This window comes from Castor canadensis, chromosome 9 (assembly GCF_047511655.1).
Source record: "Castor canadensis chromosome 9, mCasCan1.hap1v2, whole genome shotgun sequence".
NCBI classification, from domain to species: domain Eukaryota; kingdom Metazoa; phylum Chordata; class Mammalia; order Rodentia; family Castoridae; genus Castor; species Castor canadensis.
Window position 1 is genome coordinate 24,857,528 of NC_133394.1, and position 22,568 is coordinate 24,880,095.

The 22,568-nt window shown below is 36.6% G+C and overlaps 1 protein-coding gene and 1 long non-coding RNA gene across 7 annotated transcripts in view; one reads left to right on the forward strand and one right to left on the reverse strand.

Annotated features, from left to right (window-relative positions):
• The window catches only part of Ccser1 (coiled-coil serine rich protein 1), a 1,264,311-nt gene that overhangs the window by 1,093,791 nt on the left and 147,952 nt on the right, over nucleotides 1-22,568 (forward strand). The gene's annotated exons all lie outside the window — the stretch shown is intronic.
• On the reverse strand, nucleotides 10,743-15,332 carry LOC141410844 (uncharacterized). Of its 2 annotated transcripts, none has more exons than XR_012435620.1 (3): nucleotides 15,024-15,332; nucleotides 12,996-13,150; nucleotides 10,743-11,656 (listed from the first exon to the last, which is right to left on the reverse strand). It is a non-coding gene; the product is annotated as an uncharacterized lncRNA (long non-coding RNA). The 2 variants fall into 2 exon arrangements; XR_012435619.1 differs by having other exon boundaries at nucleotides 12,996-13,346.

Sequence of the window (22,568 nt, forward strand, 5' to 3'; positions counted from 1 at the left end):
GATGCTGAATTCCATTCCCAGGCTCACAGCCTCTTTGGCCATCTTTAAAGCAGAAAGTAGCTTATCTTGCTTCAACTGGTACATGGCTTTCTACCTCTGTAGTAACATTTCCTTCTGACCACCCAGGTAATCCAGAATTTATCTCCTCAAGATCTCAAAATCAGTAGTCACATGTTCAAATGCCTGGAAACAAGGGGGGTGATGGGGAGAGGGAGGGGATGAGGAGACGGTGGGGGGGGGGGAGAAATGGCCCAAACAATGTTTGCACATGGGAATAAATGAATAAAAAATTTTAAAAAAGAAATTAATATTGACAAGTTCTGGGCATTAGAATCTGGATTTCTTTTGGGACCATACTTAACCTACTAAGCTTTTCCTTAACCTTAACCAAGGGTTCTCTTTTAGTTTTCAAATGAAGCCATTAATTGTTTTTGCATTTGTATTTATTTTTTGTTTATTTTTTATTGTTGTGCTGGGTGGGGGTGTTCTTATGATGTATCAAATATATCATACTTGAATTCACCCCCTCATCATTTTCTGAAGTCATTAATTGTGAACAATTGTTTACACCGTTAAATAGACTACTGTTTCTTAAAGAGTTAACTTAAACATATGTATGTCAACTATTAACATTTAAAACGGTGTCATAGTGCTAATCAAAATCTGTTGCCGAAGAAGCTGATAAAGGATTACCTATAACCAACACAGAAAATTCCCTGTTCTTATCTAATTTTTTCTGATTCAGAATGTCCACAGTCCCAATTGTCACCAGTGGTATAGTAGTTTCAACTGGAAAAGTAATTTTTTGAATTTGTTTTAACTCCAACTTTAAGGACAATATTTTCCAGTGATTTGCATTTTTCCAACTATTTTATTTTTAAAGGTAAAAATGTAAGTAGTAGACTATATTCTACATGTCAAAAAAATCTGAAGTGCCATAAGTTCCACAAATTAGTGGAGAGAAAATAGGAAAACATTCCAAGTGTAAATCACTGTGGATAGAGGCAAGGAGATGAGAGAAATCTCTTGGGTACAATTTATCATTGTAGAGTCACTTATTTGCTATCCTGTTATGAACTAAAGTTTGTTGTCCTGATGCACGGATGACATGCGCAGGAATTCCAGGTGCTCAAGGTTCTTGAGCCTGCTCTGAGAATGAAAGCAGACAGACTCTAACAGCAGAGGTTGGAAAGATTTTATTTGTAGGAAATTTAGTTGGAGAAAAGAGAAGAGAAAGACTGCATATTGGAGAATGCAGGGGGACCCGGAAACCAGTGATCCTGTGGGCCAAGGTGGGGAGTGGGGTTTTATAGCTTATTTGCATTGCTTGATGGCGGAGATGCCTTTCAGATGCAAACTGGCGTTTCCTAGGGAGGAGAAGTGTATCCTTGACCTCCTGAGGTCTGTCCTTCAGTCCTTCAGTCCTTCTCAAACTCACATGTTGAAAGCTAAGATTCAATGTGATGGAACTTTTGGGCAAGTGATTAAGTCATGAGGACTCTATTCCTGTAAATGGGATCAAGGTCCTAAGGAAAGAGGTTGAAGGGAACATCTTGCCTTACTGCCATTTGAGGTCACATTAACGAGCTAGGACCTGGGAAGCAGAAAAGGAATCCTCATTAGACACTGAATCTGCTGGAATATTGATCTTGGACATCTTAAACTCCAGAACTGTGAGTATAAATTTCTATTGCTTATAAATTATCAGTCTGTGGTACTTTGTTGTAGTAGGCTGAATGGACTGAGACACTTTCAATCAGACTGAAGGCATGATTGTGCCTTTCCTTTATATTTCTAACTCCTAGTACTATGTCAGGCATATAATTATAGAGCAAACGTTTGAAGCTAACTGAAACTAGTTGTGTTGGATGGGAAATTAAGACGTGAGACAAGAATTGATTAGAGTGAAAATGCATGTAAGGGGAGAAAGGCATAGAAGAATAGAAATGGCTCACATTACAAGATTCTTCAAGGCCAACAGAAAACTTTATCTGTCAACTTTATTAATAATGAACAGTAAAGGAAAGTGTAGGCAGGAGATGAACTAGAAATGTTATTTCTATAATTGTGACCTAAGATAATGACAATCTGAATCGTGCTTTTCTTATGCACTCTCAGCTGCTATAGCAGAATTCTAGAGACTAAATGGTTTATAAGCAACAGAAATTTATTTCTCACAGTTCATTAGATTGAAAGTTTGATATCAGGATGTGAACATGGTGAGGTTCTGGTGAGAATTCTCCTGCAGATTGACTTCTTGTTGTACACCTGTATGGTATAAGAGAGATAAGTATTTCTCTGGCCTTTCAAAGTCAGTAATATAATTAACGAGGGCTTCACTTTTATGACGGCCCCACCACAAAATATCACATTGATACCAGAGTTTCAAAACGTAAATTCCAAGGGGACACACTGAATCTATTACAATGATTAAATCCATTAATATAAAGTTCAGGAGACAAACAGGCAGGTAGGCAGAAAACAGAGAGGAAAGTTAATTGGAGAAATGACTAGGATTACCTTACCAACTGGATCTTTTACCTTATTCACCGTGTTCACTAGCAAACTTACTAGGCATTTTGTAACATTATTCTTCAGGTTGGAAGTAATAGTTGTCATTTTATTTGCTTCATTTTTGAGATTTTTCCGTATCTTGCAGTAGTCATCCTGAGAATTAGGTTTTACAAGTCACATTCCACCACTTGGAACAGAATTCCTATCATTTTTCTTATTCGTAGTCAAAGGATTCCAAATTATCAGGTATAGGTCACCTTTCAGTCATACTTTCTGCATTTACATATTGTTGCTTTCATATCATTTCCCTCTGTCACTTTAGGATTATATTTAATTAGTTTAGAAATCAAACCCACTCAAATACAAATCCTGGCATTTTTATTGCACCCAATAAGTATTACCTTGTTTGCTGATCTGGATGAATTAATTTTTCCATTATTACTACTCTTGCTTTGTAAAAATGTCAGTTTATTAATTTACTTTAAGTCATTCTTTCTTGTCACACATCTATATCATAATCATTGTGTTAAGACTAAAGGATGAATCCATTAATTTTTAAATTCAAGGTGTATTTGATGAGTACCTACTTTGTGCATGAAGTTGAAAATAGTATGCAATCCATGTGTTTTAATATTTTTGTTTTCACCTGATCTTTATGGTCTTACAAATCCTCCTTTTCCTAAAGAATGTCCATAGATCTCCGTCTTTTTCTGCTATGAGTAAATATCATCATTTTTCCAGCATGGTATAAAGAAGTTTCATGACTAAATTATAGGAATATATTTTTCTCAATTTTAAGTTTATTTTGGCTGAAGAAATTTGTTTTCTTATCATATAGCTTTTTTCTTAAGTTAGTTTTTACCTTGTAGTTTTCATTTTTTCTTTTATTTCAACCCAGAAGACAGTTGTTTTAAAAAACTGTTTTGATTTGGGGATATTTTTTCCTTTATTGTTGTGCTGGGTGGGAGCACATTGTGGCATTTATAAAGGTTCTTACAATATATCAAATATATCATACTTGAATCGATTTTACATTGTAATTTTTATAATTTGTTAATTTTAAAGTAATCGAGTTGTTTTTACCCCACTTTGTTACAGTTACAAAGTAACTTTGAGCAGTTTCTTCCTTGAGCAAACTTCATTATCCAAAGGGTATTATATTAAAGAATGATAGCACACTAATTTGTAAATTACTAGATGTGAATTAGGAAAAACTAGATGATGTAAAATAGTCTATCTTAAACATAAGTGGATGTCAGACTATGCATTGATGTGTTACTTTCAGTGAAGATGTAAGCATAGAATGCAAAAGTGAATTTATACTGTGGTTAATTTTTTGTTTTTTGGAGACAGCATCTCACTATATAGCCCAGGCTGTCTGGAACTTGCAGTTCTCTTGCCTCAGCCTTCCAGTAGTGATCTATTTTTTCTTTTCCACTGTACTGGGATTAGAACTCAGGGCTTCAGAATTGCTAAGTAGGTTCTATACTTCTTGAGCCCTATTTGCCCTGATTATTTTAGAAATAGGGTTTTGCTTTTTGTCCAGGCTGGCCTAAATTGTGATCAAACTATCTTATGCTTCCAATAGCATCTGGGATAACAGGTAGGTACCACCATTGCCTAGTTTTTTTTCCTTTGAAATGGGGTCTCACAAACTTTCTTGCTTGGCTGGCCTTGAACCTTGGTCCTCTTGATCTCAGTCTCTGAAGTAGCTAGAATTACAGGTGTGAGCTAATGTGCTGGCTTAGTGGTCAATTTTTAATCATGTTACATTTTTGAAATAATTTTCGAAGTGATAGTGACATTTTGACTTAAGACACATTTTTACTACCTTCAATTAATTTTATTAAGTTACAAATAGTTGTTGAATGAGTATAAGAGAAAAATTAGAATAATGAAACAATTTGTCTTGAGTTACTTATGAGATGCAATATGGAATGTTCTGTATGTTTACCCTGCAACTTTAAAACAATAAATTTTATTAATTAAAAGGTTCTATAAAGCAAATTAATTTAGATTAATTTATTTAAAAAGACCTTTTGCATTTTTAAAAATAGAAATTTTAGAAGAAGAAGAAAGCAAAGCACTAAAAACAACCAAATGTTAAGAGCTGAATTCATTTTTATTATTTTCTTCTATGTTGGCTAATGCTGTGTAAAAAATAGGCTCATGAAGTTGTAAAAGTACTACCATTACTTAGTTAGGAAGATGAATGATAGGAGCATGTATGTATGAGTGTGTGTGTGTGTGTGTGTGTGTGTGTGTGTGTGTGTGTCTGTTTATCTGTCTGTCTTATCTGTGTGCATACATGTCAAGGAATAGTATGAATGCAAATAAAATTGTCTTGACTCTAAAAGGAAACTTTCCACCACCTAACAACAGAAGAGGGGAACGCAATTTCAGGTATTCAAAAATGATCACATAATGTAGAGTCAGTGGACCTTTTGTGGTAATACACTTGGACCTTGGATCTTCGACCTACTTCCTACAATTATTAATCTGATGTTAGGAGATGGAGTAACAGATAAAGGGGTGAACATTCGGAGATTGTGGTAAAAATAGTGCTAGAACTCAGCAGCAAACTTCAATTAAAAGTTCTTAGAAATGCTGACTTCCTTCTGCTACCTTCGAGGTGGTTGTGTCTTTAACACTGACATACAATTTCTAATATCTCTACAACAGAAAATATATCTTGCCCAAGAATCTCTGACCTTAAAATCAGACTCTATCTCAAGAGCTGCTGTTTCCTCTTAGCATCAGTCTTTTTAACTTTCTTTTCATTGCAGTTATTCTGGTTTATAACATTTTGTGGTTCACTTGCTTACTTATTTTACATCTGAACATAATAACCATCCTATGGTGAACAATAGCTCCTCACCTTGCTTGTTGCTTGTGATTGTCATTGACTGAGAAAAGAGCCTCAGGAATAAAAATGCCTGAGCAAGTCAGCCATCAGCAGTGCAAGCAGAATAATGGGAAATGTGTAGCCCTTCTTTGCAACATCTCAGGCATAGAGTAAGCATCAAGTGGTACAACACTATAATCCAGGTGGCTTTGGCTAAACACTGGAAGTTAGGTCAGACTCTGGTGTGTATCTAGGTACAAACCTAATAAGTGTATCTTTTAAATATGCCAACAGAAAGCACATGTATATTCTGTTATCTATTTAAAAAAATTAATGTTCTGCAAAATTTTAATTATGCATGTTGGAAATCCTAGGAGAATATATGACAAGAAACATTAATTTTGTGTGGGGGAGGGCCACTAGGGTTTGAACTAGGTCTTGCACATACAAGGCAATCACTGTATCACTGTGCTACAGCCCTAGCCCCCTGGTATCATTTTAATTGGCTAAAATAAATAAAATACAGCTGCTGGAAGTTGAAGGAAGAAATGAGAATATTTAAGAGACAGACCATTAAAGATAAAGTGAATTCTTAGATTGAAAACACACTTCATTTTGAAGACAAAATTCTTACTATTTGTATGTACTGTCCAATAGTCACCATTTACCTGTGTTCAACGACTCCAACTAAATGGAAATAATTTGTGAGTTTTAAGTTACTTCTAAGAGAATATATTGTTATAATTATTGTACTTTGTTGCTAGTTATTGTAACTGATTCACAACACTCTTACTATACCTAACTTATAATTGAACTATAACACATGTGTGTACATATAGGAAAAACATGTTTTGTGTAGGTTTGGTACTATCTGTGGTTTCAGGTATCCAATGAGGTCCTTTAAATATATTCCCTTCAGATAAGGGAGACAGTATTTTTTCTACCAGATGATAACTCGTTCCTTTGTCCTTAACTCTACATCTTCCCAGATCTCTAACTTATAGTAGGAAATAACAATTAGATGAAAGAATGGGATGGTCTGGTTCTCACATTATTTAATAGTCCTAAAAAAAAAAGGTGAAAAGTTTATGTTTCTGCATTTTTGGTGGTTAAGGACAATAAAATTGCACAATTGTATTTTGTAAATCTCACAATTTGCATTCCTACCTTCTGTCTCATTCTTTTTCCTTAGAACATGAATTACCTGCAAAAACCTCTACTTCCTTTTTGTTGTTTGCTTTTGATCTATTATCATGACTTGATTATCTATATTTCTTAGAAAGGAGAGGATACAGAGTGCCTCACTTAACCTTTCCAAAGCATTTACAATTAGGAGATTTTGGTAATGTTTAAGACTCCATATCCGCATTAGAATAAACTAAAGTCTATAATTTGCCAATCCTTTCCCCAATCCCCCCTTCAAGGTTGTGTAAAGGCTTATCACAACAGTTTGTTTGAATACACATTTAAGAAAAATAAATTAGTATGGCTGTATTAGAGGACAGATTCTTCTCTAGTGACTCCATTAACATCTAAGATTTCAAAATCCCCTGTTTGACCAGCAAGTGAAAGATTAAATATTTAGAGAATTTAAGAGCAGGTTTTGTGACCCTGGAAATGTTAATCACTTTGCCCAAATCATATTAGCCAACACTCAGTCACATGGCTGCCCTGATAAGCAACAAAGATTGGAAAACATAGTCTAGCCCTGTGCCCCAAACAAGAGAAACAGATTTTTATGTATCTAGCATCTACAGCCTAACTAATCTTTGTCATAATGATGATAATGAAATGATGACAATTGTGATGATTATTGGGTTTGTAATAATCATCTGTATTCATCTTCTCTAAATGTACACTCAAGGTGTTCCATTTTAGAGACAAGTTATAATTAATACTTGCATAATAATAACTGTGTTGGTCTCTTTGCCCAGTGTTTGTTCCTGAAGCATACACTGAAAGCCACATGAACCAATTTGTTATGATACATATATACATGGAAATGTCACAGGGAAACTTCATGTGTAGACATCTTAAACAAACAAAATATGTCATTTTTTTCCTTTCTTTTACAAAATCAGAAAATGTGAAGGCAGAGAGGTCCTGCATGGTGGTGGAGGTTGGTACCAGTGGGAGGGGGGAGCAGATGGGAAAGGCAGTGTTAGGGTGAATATAGTGCAAATACTGTGTACACATGAATGGAAATGGAAAAATGATACCTGTGAAACTATTCCAGGAATGGGGGGGGGATGGGAAGGATAAAGGAGAGTGGTGGAGAGGGTGAATTAAAGTACGATATATTTGATATATTGTTAAGAACTTTTGTAAATGCCACAGTGTACCCTCACCAGCACAACAATTACAAAAAAAAAGCCAGATGGTAAAATCTGCTATGAGGTGCCAAAGAAATGGATTTTATCTGCTTGTGTGCAGGAGAAAAGGGCATCTGCTTCTACCACAAATCTTAAAAGAAGGGAAAAAAGTTTGTTTCTTGCAGATGGGAAGAAAAGGATAAGGTTAGATTCTTACTCTAAACTTCGGAGGGTAAATCTCTCCTAAGGACAGATAAACCTCATTGTCTCTGCCTTTTATGACTCAAGGTCTTGATCTCAGTCTCCATTGAAATGTAAACACCAAAGAACTTGAGTTGGGTAAGTTTCTCTTTCATTCTCTAATCATCCATACAGTTGTAAATTTACTTCCAGAGACTAGCTCATGACCCAGGATCTCAATTTTTGAGGATCATTTATCTAGGCAGTACACTGCTGCAACCCTGACGTATTTCCTTAACACTCCACAGTGACAATGATAATGTCAATAGCAAATATTTACCTAGCACTTGCCATGTATCAAAACCATTATCAGTTTTTACCAAGGATTTATAGTATCTCATTAATCTCCACTACTTACCGTGACTACTGCTGGTTGAATTTCCCTTTACAGATGGGAGAACAGACACCAAGAACTTAGTAAAGAACCTTTGGTCATGCGGTACACATGGTCTCAGAAAATGTTAAATGTAGACTACATTAAGAGAAAAAGTACATTAGTGGTGCGACAAAGGACTATCACATGGTTAAATTTCTTAGTAGGAGATTCTGTCATTGTTCTTATTGGGATTCCTCTGACCATGACATCATTTCAATGAATTTCTGTGAAGTTCCTTTCTACTGCAGTGGCTGTTTTTATCACCAGACAATGTAAATATTTTTAGTGGATTCACTCACAAATAGAAGAGAAGTACTGTACATTTGAGTCAGAGGTTTTATCTTGTTCTTTTTTTTTTTTTTCTTTTCTTTTTTTGAGTTCCCTAGAGCCTAGCATGGTCATGTTCAAAACAGTGGTTCTAGAGAACTGTATTTGCAAACATGATTAAGACCTTGTTTTTAGTCTATGTGTAGATGAACTCTAGTAAGTAGTAGGAGCCCAGCCTTCTTCCTTCTAGGGGCCATAGCCTATCTGTGGAGTAAACGCAGAGAGAGAAATAGGTATCTGGTGAAAAAATATGCATTGTGGGTAAATTAAGGGACTTTTATCACCTGCTTGATTTTCTTAAACAAAGAGTATTATCCTAGGATTCATTTAATGCTGACTGAAGCAAAAGTACACTTCTAAGTAAGTGCTATAAGATATAGGGGAAAGTTGACTGTAGTTAAGCGTGAATTTTTTTCAGACATAATATAATGGCCTAATTGTCATGATTGTTAAGTAATAAAAATCCTGAATAAATGAGATTTTTCATCCTGAGATTGAAAGTGGAATTTTTCAAATGACCTAGTTTTCTCCTTATCAGACAATTTAAATCCTTTTTTATTTGTAATATTTTATTCAAGTATAAGTCATTATATTTTGTGCATATCAGGTATTGAAATGATTTTCCATAACTTTATATCTTACTTTTGTTAACTTTTTTTTTTTTTGTGATACTGTGGATTGAATCCAGGTCATTAAACATATTAGAGATGACACTGCCATTCTGATTTCATTTTTGTTTTTTTTTTGAGAAAGTGTTTCATTAACTTTGCCTGGCATAGTCTAAAATTTTCAATCCTCCTGCCTCTGCTTCCAAGTAGCATGGACCACCACACCTAGGTTTTCTAAACATTTCTATAAAATGAAGGAAAATATGATGGTAATAAAACAATGCTTACAATCATAGGAATAGTTAATGTGATGAAAAGCAAGCAATGACTAGTAAATTTTATTAGTAATCAACAAATAATTTTTTTTATTTTGGTTTTAGATCGATAGATGTATGTTATCATAATATTTAAAAGTTTTTATAGCTCATCTTAATTATAAAAATTATTAAAAGTAATTCTTTAAAATTATCAACAATCCTATGGGTGAGCATAGGATTAAATAATTCAGTTTACTTGGGGAAGATATAACTATGCTGTAGATATTAAAAGCATCAAAAAAATAAAAGGCTATATGTGTATTCACATATTTCTCATGTACATAATTGACTCATATTTCAGTTATGAAATTAAGGATACTGTGATAAATGTTCCCATAAAATTTTAAAGGGTATGAGGTCAAAATTCAATCTTTTATCTGAATAAATTATCCAATTCTCAGAAGTTTTGTTTTACAAATCTTAAAGTTTACTGTTCAAAATAGTTTATTATTTTATTAGAAAGGTCAAAAGGAAAAAAGAAGTAGCATAAAATTAGTTTATAATGTGACAGATTCAATGAAGATTTATCTAAGTGGTATATTAAAGATTTTACATCTTTGAAAAGCTACCTATGTCTTTAGGCAAGATAAAGTTTATGTCATGGGAATTCTAATTATAAACCTGACATTTCAACAAAGAAATCCGACTGTATTACTGTAAAATGAGGTAACAATTAAGACATGAAGTTTTTAAAAAATCACTGCAATACAATATAGCATTTGAAAATGTTATGACTCTAAGAAAAGTTGAATTGCATATGTATAAAAACAGATAGATTTAATCAAATAATGCCTTTAACAAGAACTTTGGTTCAGCATAAGCAGTCTTTTGGAAACCTGTCAACCAATGTGATTTTTTTCTTTCCTTCCTGTCTACTTTTTGTGTTTTTCTTCATATCAAATTGAATACCTTATTAAGTTGAAAAGTTTAGTGACTTGGCTGGAGGAGTGCTGGAGGACTGGCTCATGTGGAAGAGCACCTGCCTAGCAAGCATGAGACACTGAGTGCAAACCACAGTATTGCCAAAAAAAGATAAATAAATAAATAAATAAGTTTAGTGTCAAGGAGAATCATGTCAATCTAGATTGAGGTCTAGAGAACTTCAGTAGGCCTTCTATCCAGATCATGTATTCAACACTGGTACAAGTCCTTGACTAACTCTTACCCCCTTACATGGACTGGTTCAACCATAGTCCTACTTGTGATACCAATCTACATTGAATCTAGGATATTTATTGGGTGTAAATATATAGAAATCACAACAGAGGAAAATAAGGTTAATTTTGAATGTTTTGGAAGATAGTTAACAACTCTGAGGTATTGTTATACTATGTAGTATACTCCTGGACAAAGTTTACAAGATCATGTGTGAACTTGAGTGTTAAATCTGAAGTGCAAATTTTAGACACTTATTTCCTAAGATTATACACATTCAACATCTTGTTTCACATTTAAGGTTTCTAAAAATGCTTTCAATGCTAATATGTTAATTCGGAAGGTATCTGTAAGGTACTGCCAAATAAAGACCATGCCGTGTGTGGAAAAGAAAGATTTATTAGGAACCAGACAGCAGGGCACGCCCCCCCCCTCCCCAGATCATGGAGCAGACACTTGGCTGAAATGGGTAGTGTGCTTTATAGGAGGGGCCAAGCCATGGGGGAGGGAGGGAGTTTCTGGCCTCTGATTATCTGTGACCACCAGATGGAACAGGTTGACATGCCTGGCTAGTTGAGTAACTGGAAGTTCCTGAGTTGTTTTGCAAGCTGAGAAACAATCAGAGAAACAAGCAGGGGAGTTGGGCAAGCAGTCATAAATCAGGGGGTCTGGTTTCAGTGCTAGCCTTGGGACCTTCTGCCCGCCCCAAGAATGCCAGGGACCTAACATTCTAGCCTTTTGTTGGTATTATGGGCACTGATTGATCTAGCTGCTTCATGCTGAGTGGGGGCATTTTTAAGGGGGGTTTGGCTGGAATTTGGAAATTTGTGAGGTCCCCAGAGTGGAGGTTGATGGTTTTTCCCAGGTTTCATTTGCAGATGAGGCCAGTTGTTGGGAGAAGGTTGTAGTAGCATCTGGTGGGAAGTCTGTCTGTTGAGTTCCCTGAATGATCCTGGAGACATCTAGGGTTAAAGAGCATTTTCCTGGTTTAAGGGTTGCATTTCCATAGCATCATTACACATGAAGCTGTTTTTCTTTCTATAGTAGCCTCTATAATGGACCTAATAGATCATATAACCAAGGGAAGGAAGCAGGGAAGTATTGTGTATGCTCCCAGAATTAGGCCCACTGCCCCTACCAGTGTTTTAATTTTACCTAGGGCAGAAAATTGAGAGCCAGATGAGGACTGAGAACTTATGTAAGAGAGGAAGAGGGAGAGAGTTTGCAGGAGAGGAGTAAGCCATGTGGAATCCAGTGGTATGCAAGAGGACTCATCCTTTGTTGTAGTGGAAGACCCTGAAGTTGGTGGGCGATGTTTTTTCCTTGAAAGGTGCTACCAATGGGGGATCCCGTTAGGCTTGACAGCTGTGGACATTGTGAGGATGACCAGATGAAGGCTGGTCCACTGAGTTCCCAATGGAGAGGGTCAAAGATCCTTGAGGAGGTATGGGGGAGTGGGTAATGGAGGATTGGGTTGATTCACTCATGACTTGGGGAGTGAGTCTGTCCCTTTAAGAACACACCTAGATAGGTGACCTGAGGGAGACATAATTGAGCCTTTTCCTTAGAAACATTGTATTCCTGGAGGCCAGAATGCAAAAGGACTAAGTCGCCCTCCAGATGAGGGGCTCTGTGGCTCTGTACTGAAGTAAGTCATACTGAAGAAGGGTGACCTCTGGGTAGTGTCAACCTAATAAGTCTCTGGTTAGGGTCTGTTCAAAAAGATGAAGGCTGTCTTTAAACTCTTGTGGCAAAACTGTCCAGGTTAGTTGCTGTGAAGGGTTTGTGGAATCTACAAAGGCAAACAGGGTCTGGCTGTCAGAATGCAGGTTAAATGTAACACTTTTGGATAAAAGAGAGCTTTAGCTCATTGTTTTATATAAATTTACATTTTTAACTTTGTAAATGTTTGTACCACATTTAGATAAATGAACTCTGATTTAGTGCTTAAAGCTTGACAAGATCAGCAGAAATAATTTCTTTGACAAAATGTTTCCCTATAATAGTTTTTCTGTAGATGTTACTCAGAGCAGAACAATATTAAGATAACTTTGTTATTTTATGGACATAGAAAATTTGATTTTAGTTTGACGTGAGCTTAAAAATCTTTTTAGGCAGCTCTTAGATTATAGTCAACTTTAACTTTGTCACACATTGAAGTTTACCTATCTATATTATTTCCAGTTGTTTAAAATTAACTTTTATAAGAATTTTAATTTTAAATAAAACTCTCTTTTCTTTTTGGCTGGTGGATGAGCCCATCCACTCCCACCATGGAGATCTGTGAAGGATAAAGCTTACCCGAGAAGTCTGGTAGCATCAAGTAGGTGATTGAGGCCTACTTGCTACTTGGATGGTTACACTGGGCTCCTCAAGGTGATCTTGAAGGGAGCCAAGGTCCCAGGGCCGCATCAGTCTTCTGCTGCCAGGCCCAAGAGGTCTGTGTGGCCTTTACTCTGTTGAGAGTGGGAGTAGGAGACTGACCCACCTTGCAGAGACAAAGAGGGGCAGTCATCCTTCCAGTGTACACTCTGGCCACATTGTGGACAAGGTCCTGGCAGCAGGCAAGATGAAGGGCAGTGTTTTGCCCAGTGTCCCATCTGGTTGCACTTGAAGCAGGCCCCTGGAGGCATGCATTGTTGTCCAGCCTGTCTGGAAGTTGGAGGAGGTAGCCTCAGGGCGGCTGTCAAGAGCTGGGCCTTTTACTGGTCTCAAACCTCATCTCAGTTATTAAATACCTTAAATGCCATTTTTACAAGATCTCCCTTAGGGGTTTGAGGACCATCCTCTGCCTGTTTAAGTTTTCTTAGAATATCAGGGAAGGATTGGGAAATAAAATGAGAGTTGAGAATAATTATTTCATCCTTGGAAGTTGGGTCTCATGCCAAATCTTATCATATGCTTGGGTTAGGTATTTAAATTCTCTAATATAGGAGGCTGAGTCATTAGAGAAGGAGTTTAGTCTCTTTTCAGTTTGAGAGAGATCAGTCATGGAAAAGGGCTCATGAACTCTGATAATGCCTTCAGCTCCTGCCACTGCCTAGAGTTAAGATAAATAAGAGTTAAGTAAAGTATAGCGGTTTAAGGTTTCTGTCAGGCATCCCAAAAAGTCAGCGGGGTTTTTAGTCGGATGCTGGATAATTTCTCTAAGTTTGTTAAAATTGGCTGCCCTATGGGAAGCAGTCTGTAGCCCTGCAAGAAGGCAGGTGAGCATATAGATGAGCTGGGTGTGCTTGGGAGGAGGTATGGGAGTGTGTATAGGATGCAGGTGGGGAGGAGAAGGGTGAGGGTGTAGCAGGGGCTGAGGGCAAGGCTGGCAGTATTGGTTCCTGAGGAGCCAATGGCTCAGGGTCAATTTAACTATTGTAGAAGGGGAATAGGGTGGCAGATGTTTGGGAGAGCTAGCAGGGGTGGAAGAAGGGTGGTCTGAGTCATGGGAGGATGGGGTGGGAGAAGAGGTTGATGTAGAGGACAGGCAGGAGGAGTTGGGAGGTGGGCAGACAGAGCCTGTGAGGTCACAAGTAAGAGAAGAGTCTCCAGGAGAGGGTTCAGTGGGAAGGAGAGACACAAACTTTGAGGGGGGTTTGTCACTGGCAAGGAGGATTTGAACAGCATTACAAGATTGGAGCAGGGAGGGTTGAGAGCAGAGAGAGAGGAAAGCTTGGACAATTGGAATTTCACATCACTTGCCATTGCAATGGCAGAAATTGTCAAGACTTAGAAGTGTGTGAAAATCAGTAACTTAGGTTTTATATCATCTTGGAGACCAAGGGGGAGGGTGCGGAGAAGGCATCCCAGTGGATGCCTCTAATGTAGAGTGGGAGGTCCCCATAATGTAGAAGGAGAGATAGATAGATAGAGAGAGAGAGAGAGAGAGAGAGAGAGAGAAACAGAGAGAGAGAGAGAGAGAGAGGCAGGTGCCTTGGTGAGTTTACCCTTCATGCCAAGATAGACCTAGGTCAAGATCTAGCCTCCCTTATGTGACTCAGGCAAGGAGAGCAGAGTAGCCCAGTTGCTGATTGGTCATAGTAAGCTGGAGGGGCTGCCGAGCTCTCACCCTAGGCAGAGGAAAGGAAAACAGAGAGGAAGAGCAAGAGACAGAGAGAGAGAGAGAAGGAGTGTGGGAGTGTCACCCAAACGGGTTCCCAAGGGTGTGCATCCCCAGCCTGGGTTGCCATCCAATGAAAAATGTCACAACCAGTTAGCCAGGCATCCCTGTGCTAAGTGGTGGGTACCCCAGTGGGCAGAGAGAGGTGTGCCTGGTGAGGCGCCTGCGACTTCTGAGACCAGAGAGAGAGAGCAGGCAGCCCTGAGGAGGGTGACACTTACCAACCCTGAGGAGTAGGTCAGGTGGAGAGCAGTGGAAGAAAACAGCTAATGATGGATGGAAAAGCCAGCAAGGCAGTAAGGTCTGAAATCCACAGTCCGGAGGCAGGTGGGGTCAATTCAGCAGTCTGGGTTCAGGAGAGGGCAGGACAGGAAGGCCAAGGGAGCAGCCCTGGGCCACCGGAGAGTCCTGTTAACCTCTCCTGAGTTTCAGCACCAGATGTAAGGTACTGCCAAATAAAGACCATGCCACGTGTGAAAAAGAAAGATTTATTAGGAACCAGACCACAGGGCTACCCTGCTCTTCCTCCCCCAGATCAAGGAGCAGACACTTGGCTGAAATGGGTAGTGTGCTTTATAGGAGGGGCCAAGCCATGTGGGAGGGAGAGAGTTTCTGGCCTCTGATTATCTGAGATCACCAGATGGAACAGGTTGACACGCCTGGCTAGTTGAGTAACTGGAAGTTCCTGAGTTGTTTTGCAAGCTGAGAAACAATCAGAGAAACAAGCAGGGGAGTTGGGCAAGCAGTCATAATCAGGGGGTCTGGTTTCAGTGCTAGCCTTGGGACCTTCTGCCCACCCCAAGAATGCCAGGGACCTAACAGTATATAAGTTCTTTTTAGTTGGAAATCGTTCTATTTCCCCCTTTCCCCTAAATATTCCAGCTCTCATCTTAACCTTTTTCATTGGTTCCATTGCAGAATACTAAAATGGTACAGAAAGTAAAAATAAATAAATAAATAAATAAAAAGACATTTTTCTGGTGCTTCTTCATAAACATGGAATAACAAATAGATTTATCTTTCATGGCCATATTGGAAGATCAGTAATAACTACCTGGAGGTCTGTGTAAGTAGAAATCTCAGGATAAATATGATCTCAGAAGAGAGAATTATTAGGAAATTACGTCTGCTCTGGGTTTTTGGTATTTACAATCTGCTAACAAATCCCTGTTTTTTGCAAGGACATTCATAAGAATGCAAATCTCTGTACTTAAATAAAACACATAATTCCTCCTTTTCCCCACAAAAACAGATATATGCAGACAAATAAAGTATGAGTAGTATTGATATATGAAAAGTGATTCATTTGCTTTGCTCATTCGCCAGCTAAGAAACTCACTGCTGCCTAACCTAAATGCATATTATTCAGATTTGTCCCTCAGGAAAATCATAATTTACCACTATGGATTTTGAAGTCTAAATTACAACTGCTTACATCTACAGATGCAAACCATCCACTTTTATAACCAGTGCTGAAACATCTTCAACTCTGCTAAAGACCTCCTTAATATTTTGTCCAATTCTGCAGTATTTGTTTAAGAGCTCAATCATGAGGCTAATTGGACCAAATATTAACTGAGAATAAAATGAATGTCCTTTTCACCTAATATTAAATTGGGAACATTGCTCTAGTGCCCTGTCAGCACACGGCAAGGTGACAAGATGTGAGGTACTATGGATAAGTCTTAGATTGAATGTATCACAAGAAAACCTCAGTAGTCTCATTGTTTTTATTTGAAGGATGATAACAGCAGTAAGAGGAAAGACTATGCTGTGGAAAATCTTATTCGAAGTCTTTCACCACCAGTGGAATCTACCCAAATGAGTTGCTGGACTCAGTCTGTGCACAGACAGCTGAAACAGCTAGACCCACACCTAGAAGATGAGATCATTCAGGTTCACGGTGACCCAGCCACAGCAGATAGATCTCTGTGTGCTGTGCTTACAGTTGTCATGAGGGAATATGGACAGGCCATTGAGAAAGCCACAATGTTGTGCTCCCCTGGGCCATGTCTGCTTGTTTTGCTGTAAGTAGTAAACAGCTCTCTCACTAGAACTGGTGGCTCATGGTGGTGAGCTTCTTTTTCCCTCAGACTGATGTAAGAGGTTTTCAGACATAGCTTCAATATGAAGAAGGGTTTGTGTGTAGTATGTTAGCATTTGTGTGTTTGGTACAATGATATATCTTTGCTGAGTTGAAGCACAAACACTTAAGATTTTATTTCACTGAGTCCTTAGTAAGAAGTTAATAGGCTTCATTTTAGAATTCTATTGGCCTGCTTTTCATTGTTTTTAAATGACTAGGAGCTTTTGTTTACCCAGTGAATTACCAATTTACTTTCTACTTTATCAATCTGTGACTTTGCCACTGGTGAGATTTCATTCTCAGACTTCGCTGAGGCTTTCTTGAGACAGGCTATCAGGATAGCCTGTCTTTCTCGTGGCTACAATATGACAAGCTTCCAAGACACTTACAAAAAAATTAAAACCGTGACTAATGTGTCTTGCCTGAGATCGATATTAACATGAACAAAAAGAACTCAAGAGTGGTAGAGTCAGTAGCATTACTTTATAGATTTTAAGATTTTTTTTTCCCCCATCAAGATCAATAAATAATACCCACCTGATCTTTCCGTTTGTCTCCAGGCTATTGAGAAGCATGAGTCTTTTTGTCTCACAAGACACTATAATATTTCCAAACCCTACTTGTAGATTTAACATAAAGTCTAAATTTGTGCAAACAAAAATGTTTTCTCATAATTAGAAAATGACAGATTTTTGTGTTTGTATGAAGATCATTTATGATAACCACTAACAACTCTGTATCATTTTTGTTTTCAGTATCAAGAAACTCTCATGTGTACAATGTGACCATCTGGCCTTTCTGTAGCTTTTGGGGGCATTAAAATAAGGTAAAAATAGCAATGAGTCTAGTTGACTGACTAGGGGATTTTATTGACCATTTCTTTCAGCAGTATCCCAGTAACAGGTCGTATCCCATGACAAGCTTAGAATAGAGCAGGAAACTCAAAATTCGTTACCGGGGTACTTTTCTTGCACACTATTTCCTCTGAAAATGTTCTGTACTCTTTATTCATCATCGTAACAGTTTATATCACATAATAGTCAGCCAGAGCCATCAATAAAAGGGGCAGAGAGGTGGATTAGTGATGAATGTCTTTTCTGAAGTTTTATTTCCTTCTGATAAGTTCTGATCTGTCCTACACTCAGTTAAGTTCTGATTACCATGAACTCCAAATTCTTCTGACTTTAATGTGATTTCACATCCTGTGTGTTCTGCCAATGGCCAGTATTATATGGTATTGGGGAAAATTGGGGGAAACATAATTCTTTGCTTCAACCACTCCAGACAAAACCTGCAGAGCTTCTCCCAGAGATGAGCCAACATATGGAATGTGGGGAAAGTTATTCTTCACCATAAACATTTTTAACTAGCAGAGAAAGATAACTTTAAAAAGACCATATGCTTTGAGAAAACACTTTTCATTATTGAAGCTTCTGGGTGGGACATAAGAAGAAAAAAAACTTGTGATTCCTATGAAGCTCACTGCTTTACACAGCTGAAACTATTTCTCATAAAATATTCTCTTAACTACTCCTCAGTAGAAATCACAAAGGAGTGGAAATAAAGACTAGTCTCTTAGAGACGGCAGGTTTGTGCTACATTTGGCCTCAGATGTCTTAGTTGTGGTGGCATTTCAGACTATGTAACAGTGGAAAGAACAGGGTATGGGGAGTCAACAGATCTAGATTAAAACACCAACCCTACAAATTATTAGCTCTGTGATCATAGACAATCTAACATTTTGAGTTTTACTTTACTCTTTTACAACTTGGAATCATGCTACATGCTTCTGAGGCTGATGTGAAAATAAAATACAGGAGAATTCACAGAGCCTAGTCCACTATCTGCCACACAGTCAGCACTCAGAGAATCAGGATCTTTTAGTATTAGTACAAAGCTCACAAACTATGCTGACTTTTGTTTCACTTTTGGGTCTTCTTCCTGAGAGCTCCTTGAGTACTCAGAAATGCCCGTGTCTTCCAGGTATGGTTAATCTATTTTCTAGAATCTCTTTATTAATCAACTTCAAAGAGACTCGCTTCTGACAAACAAGTATTATTCTCTCAAAGGACATTTCCAAAGCATTGTTAGAGAAGATAATTTGTGTCAATATTAAAAATAACATGATAAATTTTTTTTTGTGGCACTGGGTTTTGAACTCAGGGCTTCATGCTTGCTAGGCAGGCTCTCTTCCACTTGAGCCACTCCAGCCACCTGTTGTGTACTTTATGTTATTTAAGTGTCTTTGATATACCAGATTTTCAGAGTAATGCATAATAAATGCTCTAATGTGGTAACTGCATGTTCTCTGTAAATTTCCTTGAGTAGCCTCATCAAAAATATGATGAATTGTCTGGGGATGTAGCTCAGTAGTAGTACACTTGCCTAGAACATACAGCACTCTTGTTCAGTCCCCAGATACACACACATGCACACACACAGAGTATTAGGATTTGAACACTGGGATGAGGATCCAATTCACATTCAACTGGAAAACCATATTCTGCCTCATGTAACATAAATCTTTTAAATTTTTCCCTTTACAATGTTACAAAATGGATTGAAATCTTTTTCTAAATGTTCATAAATAATACAAATCCTTCTAGTGTAGAAAATAAAAATGGACAAATGGATAATTACTCTAGCTTATCTAATGCTGAGTATTATATAATTGTACACATAGTCATATACTTAATGTATATGTATAATACTTTAACATTCTTATATGAATATCGAATTTTATAATTTATAAATCCTTTTCATACAAATTATTTCATTCTACTCTTGTCTGAGGAAAACATTGTGTCAATTTTCAAAATAAAAGTAATGAGGAATATAAGCTGCAGACCAATATTTGATATGAGGTCTAATGGATGTTTCACCACACCAAGTGGCCTCCTGTTGGGATGTGCTGCATTTTATGAATACTCATTATTTGAGGGGTTTCACACTGAGTTTTCTTTTCTTTCTCCTTCTCTTAGTCTTCTTGTTATGAAACTCAGGAATGCATATGTCCATATGTGTATATACATATGTGTGTATATAAAATATATATGTATATATATATGCATGTTGATAGATAAACAAGGAGCACAAGAGCAAAATTTATCATTATAGGTCAAAATAAATTTGGTCCTTCAGTTTTATTGTCATGTGTTTGTCTTTGCATGTTTAGCTTATTTATTTACAACTTTTGTGAAACATGAAGCAAATTTTAATTGCTGAGTTATAGGGGTTACTGTTATGTGATGTCCGTTTGTGGACATCAGTGTTGGAAGGAAAGTAGAATAATCTCATAGAAACCCAGATTTGCTGACTTTCTTGAGTGATGTAATACTGCAGAGCAACGTATCTGTTGTCCAATTCAATCATCATTCTTCTGTAAGTGATTTGATTTTTAAACTCCATCATGTGTGTTCAGTGTGCATTAATTATACTTTTATATGCGTAGGTATGGATAAGCTCTCTCCTTCATACCCTAAATTTTACTATTTTTCTGTAAAATGGATGGAGCAAGTAAGGAAATGCTCTTACTTCACACACATGTTCTAGGATTGTAATGAACTATGAATCAAAGAAATTTGGAAAATTAATTTGATTTCAGAGCAGTGATGAGCTTTGTATGAATGTATGTGTTTTAATATTGGAGTGATACAAGATCTCATTTATTTTAGTACCTTCACCTTGTTAATCTCAGATTCATCAATACAATGTGAAGAACAATACCTTCTAATAGGGTTACAGGTTATATGCACACATGGTTTTGAGTAAAGTGTATCAAGAGTCTTAGTGCCTTGCATATAGTTTTGAAAAGTAATTTTCTACCCTATAATTTCTATTTCTTTTATATGTGGAAACATATTATTTTTAGCCCATGCTAGCAAATTTTGTGTTTTGTAATGCAGAGACATTTATTAAATGAATTAAAATTACTGTCAAATGTCTAATTTACATGAAAAACTTAAGAAATAGTTTTTGTTGCTCTTAAAATAAAAAGAAAAATTAAATAAAAATAAATGGAAGAGCAAGTAATATCCAGATGTATTTTATAGAGGAAGTTGCTTTGTTTAGCAAAATAAAGTATGTAATATATTTCAGTACTGTGTCAAAGATATTTTTATTGGAAATTTGAGATTAGATGAATATTTTTGAATATATCTTAATGCCAATTTCCTGAGCATTAACTCACTTTTAAATGAGGAATGGTAGTCATATGCAGTTCATTAAACTAGGTACATAAGTAAAAAAGGTTCAAGAGTAATTTCTGAAAAAGAGCAACTTAATTTTATGTATGAATGAACATATGTCACATATTTTTTGTTAAGTCATAGTCAAAAGGAAGGAAGACCACCAATTTAACCTGTTGCATACATTTTGAATACTCATTTGTTTCTTCTGCAAATACCAAATTGTGTTTGGTGACAAGAATGTTGAACCGAGGTTGTTAATTTTGGGTTACCAATCCATTGAAATGCCTTATAATTTCAGTTATAAAATACAGGGTTTGAATTCAATATTTTGTAAGATTCTTTATCGCTCCAATTCTTTTTCTAATAAAGTTTTCCCTATTTACTTCCTGGGGAAAATGTAACATGGTACTTTTTACAGTGGCCCATATATAATAATGCCTCAACCTACAATTAAATTTCCAAGGAGTTCCTCAGGTGCCTTCCTCTTATTTGTTAAGTTATGGTCATGATGCTAAATAACTTATTAAAAGGTTGAAAAAATAATTGAAGTAATTAAAACAGAATTTATTATAATAACTTCTAAACTTAACTGAAAAAATTTTTATCCTTCCATTGTGGATTTCCAAAGGTGAAATAGAAAATGATATATAATTTTCACATTATTAATACCACTTTTACAACCACTGATACTAAGCCAGCAGGGGCTTGGGTAGTAAACATGCATCCAAGTTTTCATGTTGGTATCTTTGAGCTAAAAGGCTATGTGTCTTAATCCTTTCCAAATAGAAAAAAATCTAAAACTCAGATAGAAAATCACAAATTCAAGATCACAAGTGAAAAATTATAACTGTATGCCAGTTTTCTTGACTACTCGACAAGATCTTAATTTATTAGCTGAAAATATAAAAAATATACTTATTGGTTTATAAGTTTGACACTACTATTCGTAGTGATGAAAAGGAATCTAGACATCATTGTGAAATGCTTCCTGAAAACTGCTTCACTAGAACCTTACTCACTTTAATTTTTTCCTTAACTAATTCGCTGGACTAAATGACTTTAAGTGATTATCCCTGAAGACTGCCATCTTGGAGATATTCAGCTAAATTTTAGCCTTTTGATAATTGTATTATTCTAGTCAATAAATTTCTTATTTTTTATTGTTGTTCTGAGTGGGGGTACATTGTGGCATTTACATTTCTTGATTGGAACAATGGGACCTGAAGAATGGGGGAGGGATCATGAAAGAGAATAATGGAAAGGATAAATTTAAGTAAGATATTATAAGCACTTTCGTAAATGTCACAATGTACTTCCAGCACAATAATATGTTAATACAGAAGAGTCCTTTTTTATTAATCTGAAATAATCCAAATGCACCTATGTCAAAAAATATGTCATTTAATTAAATATTACAGGAAAATTGTTTTAAAAGTATAAGCATAATTTTTATACAATTTGAGTTGAATACTTTGGATATTATCGGTAAA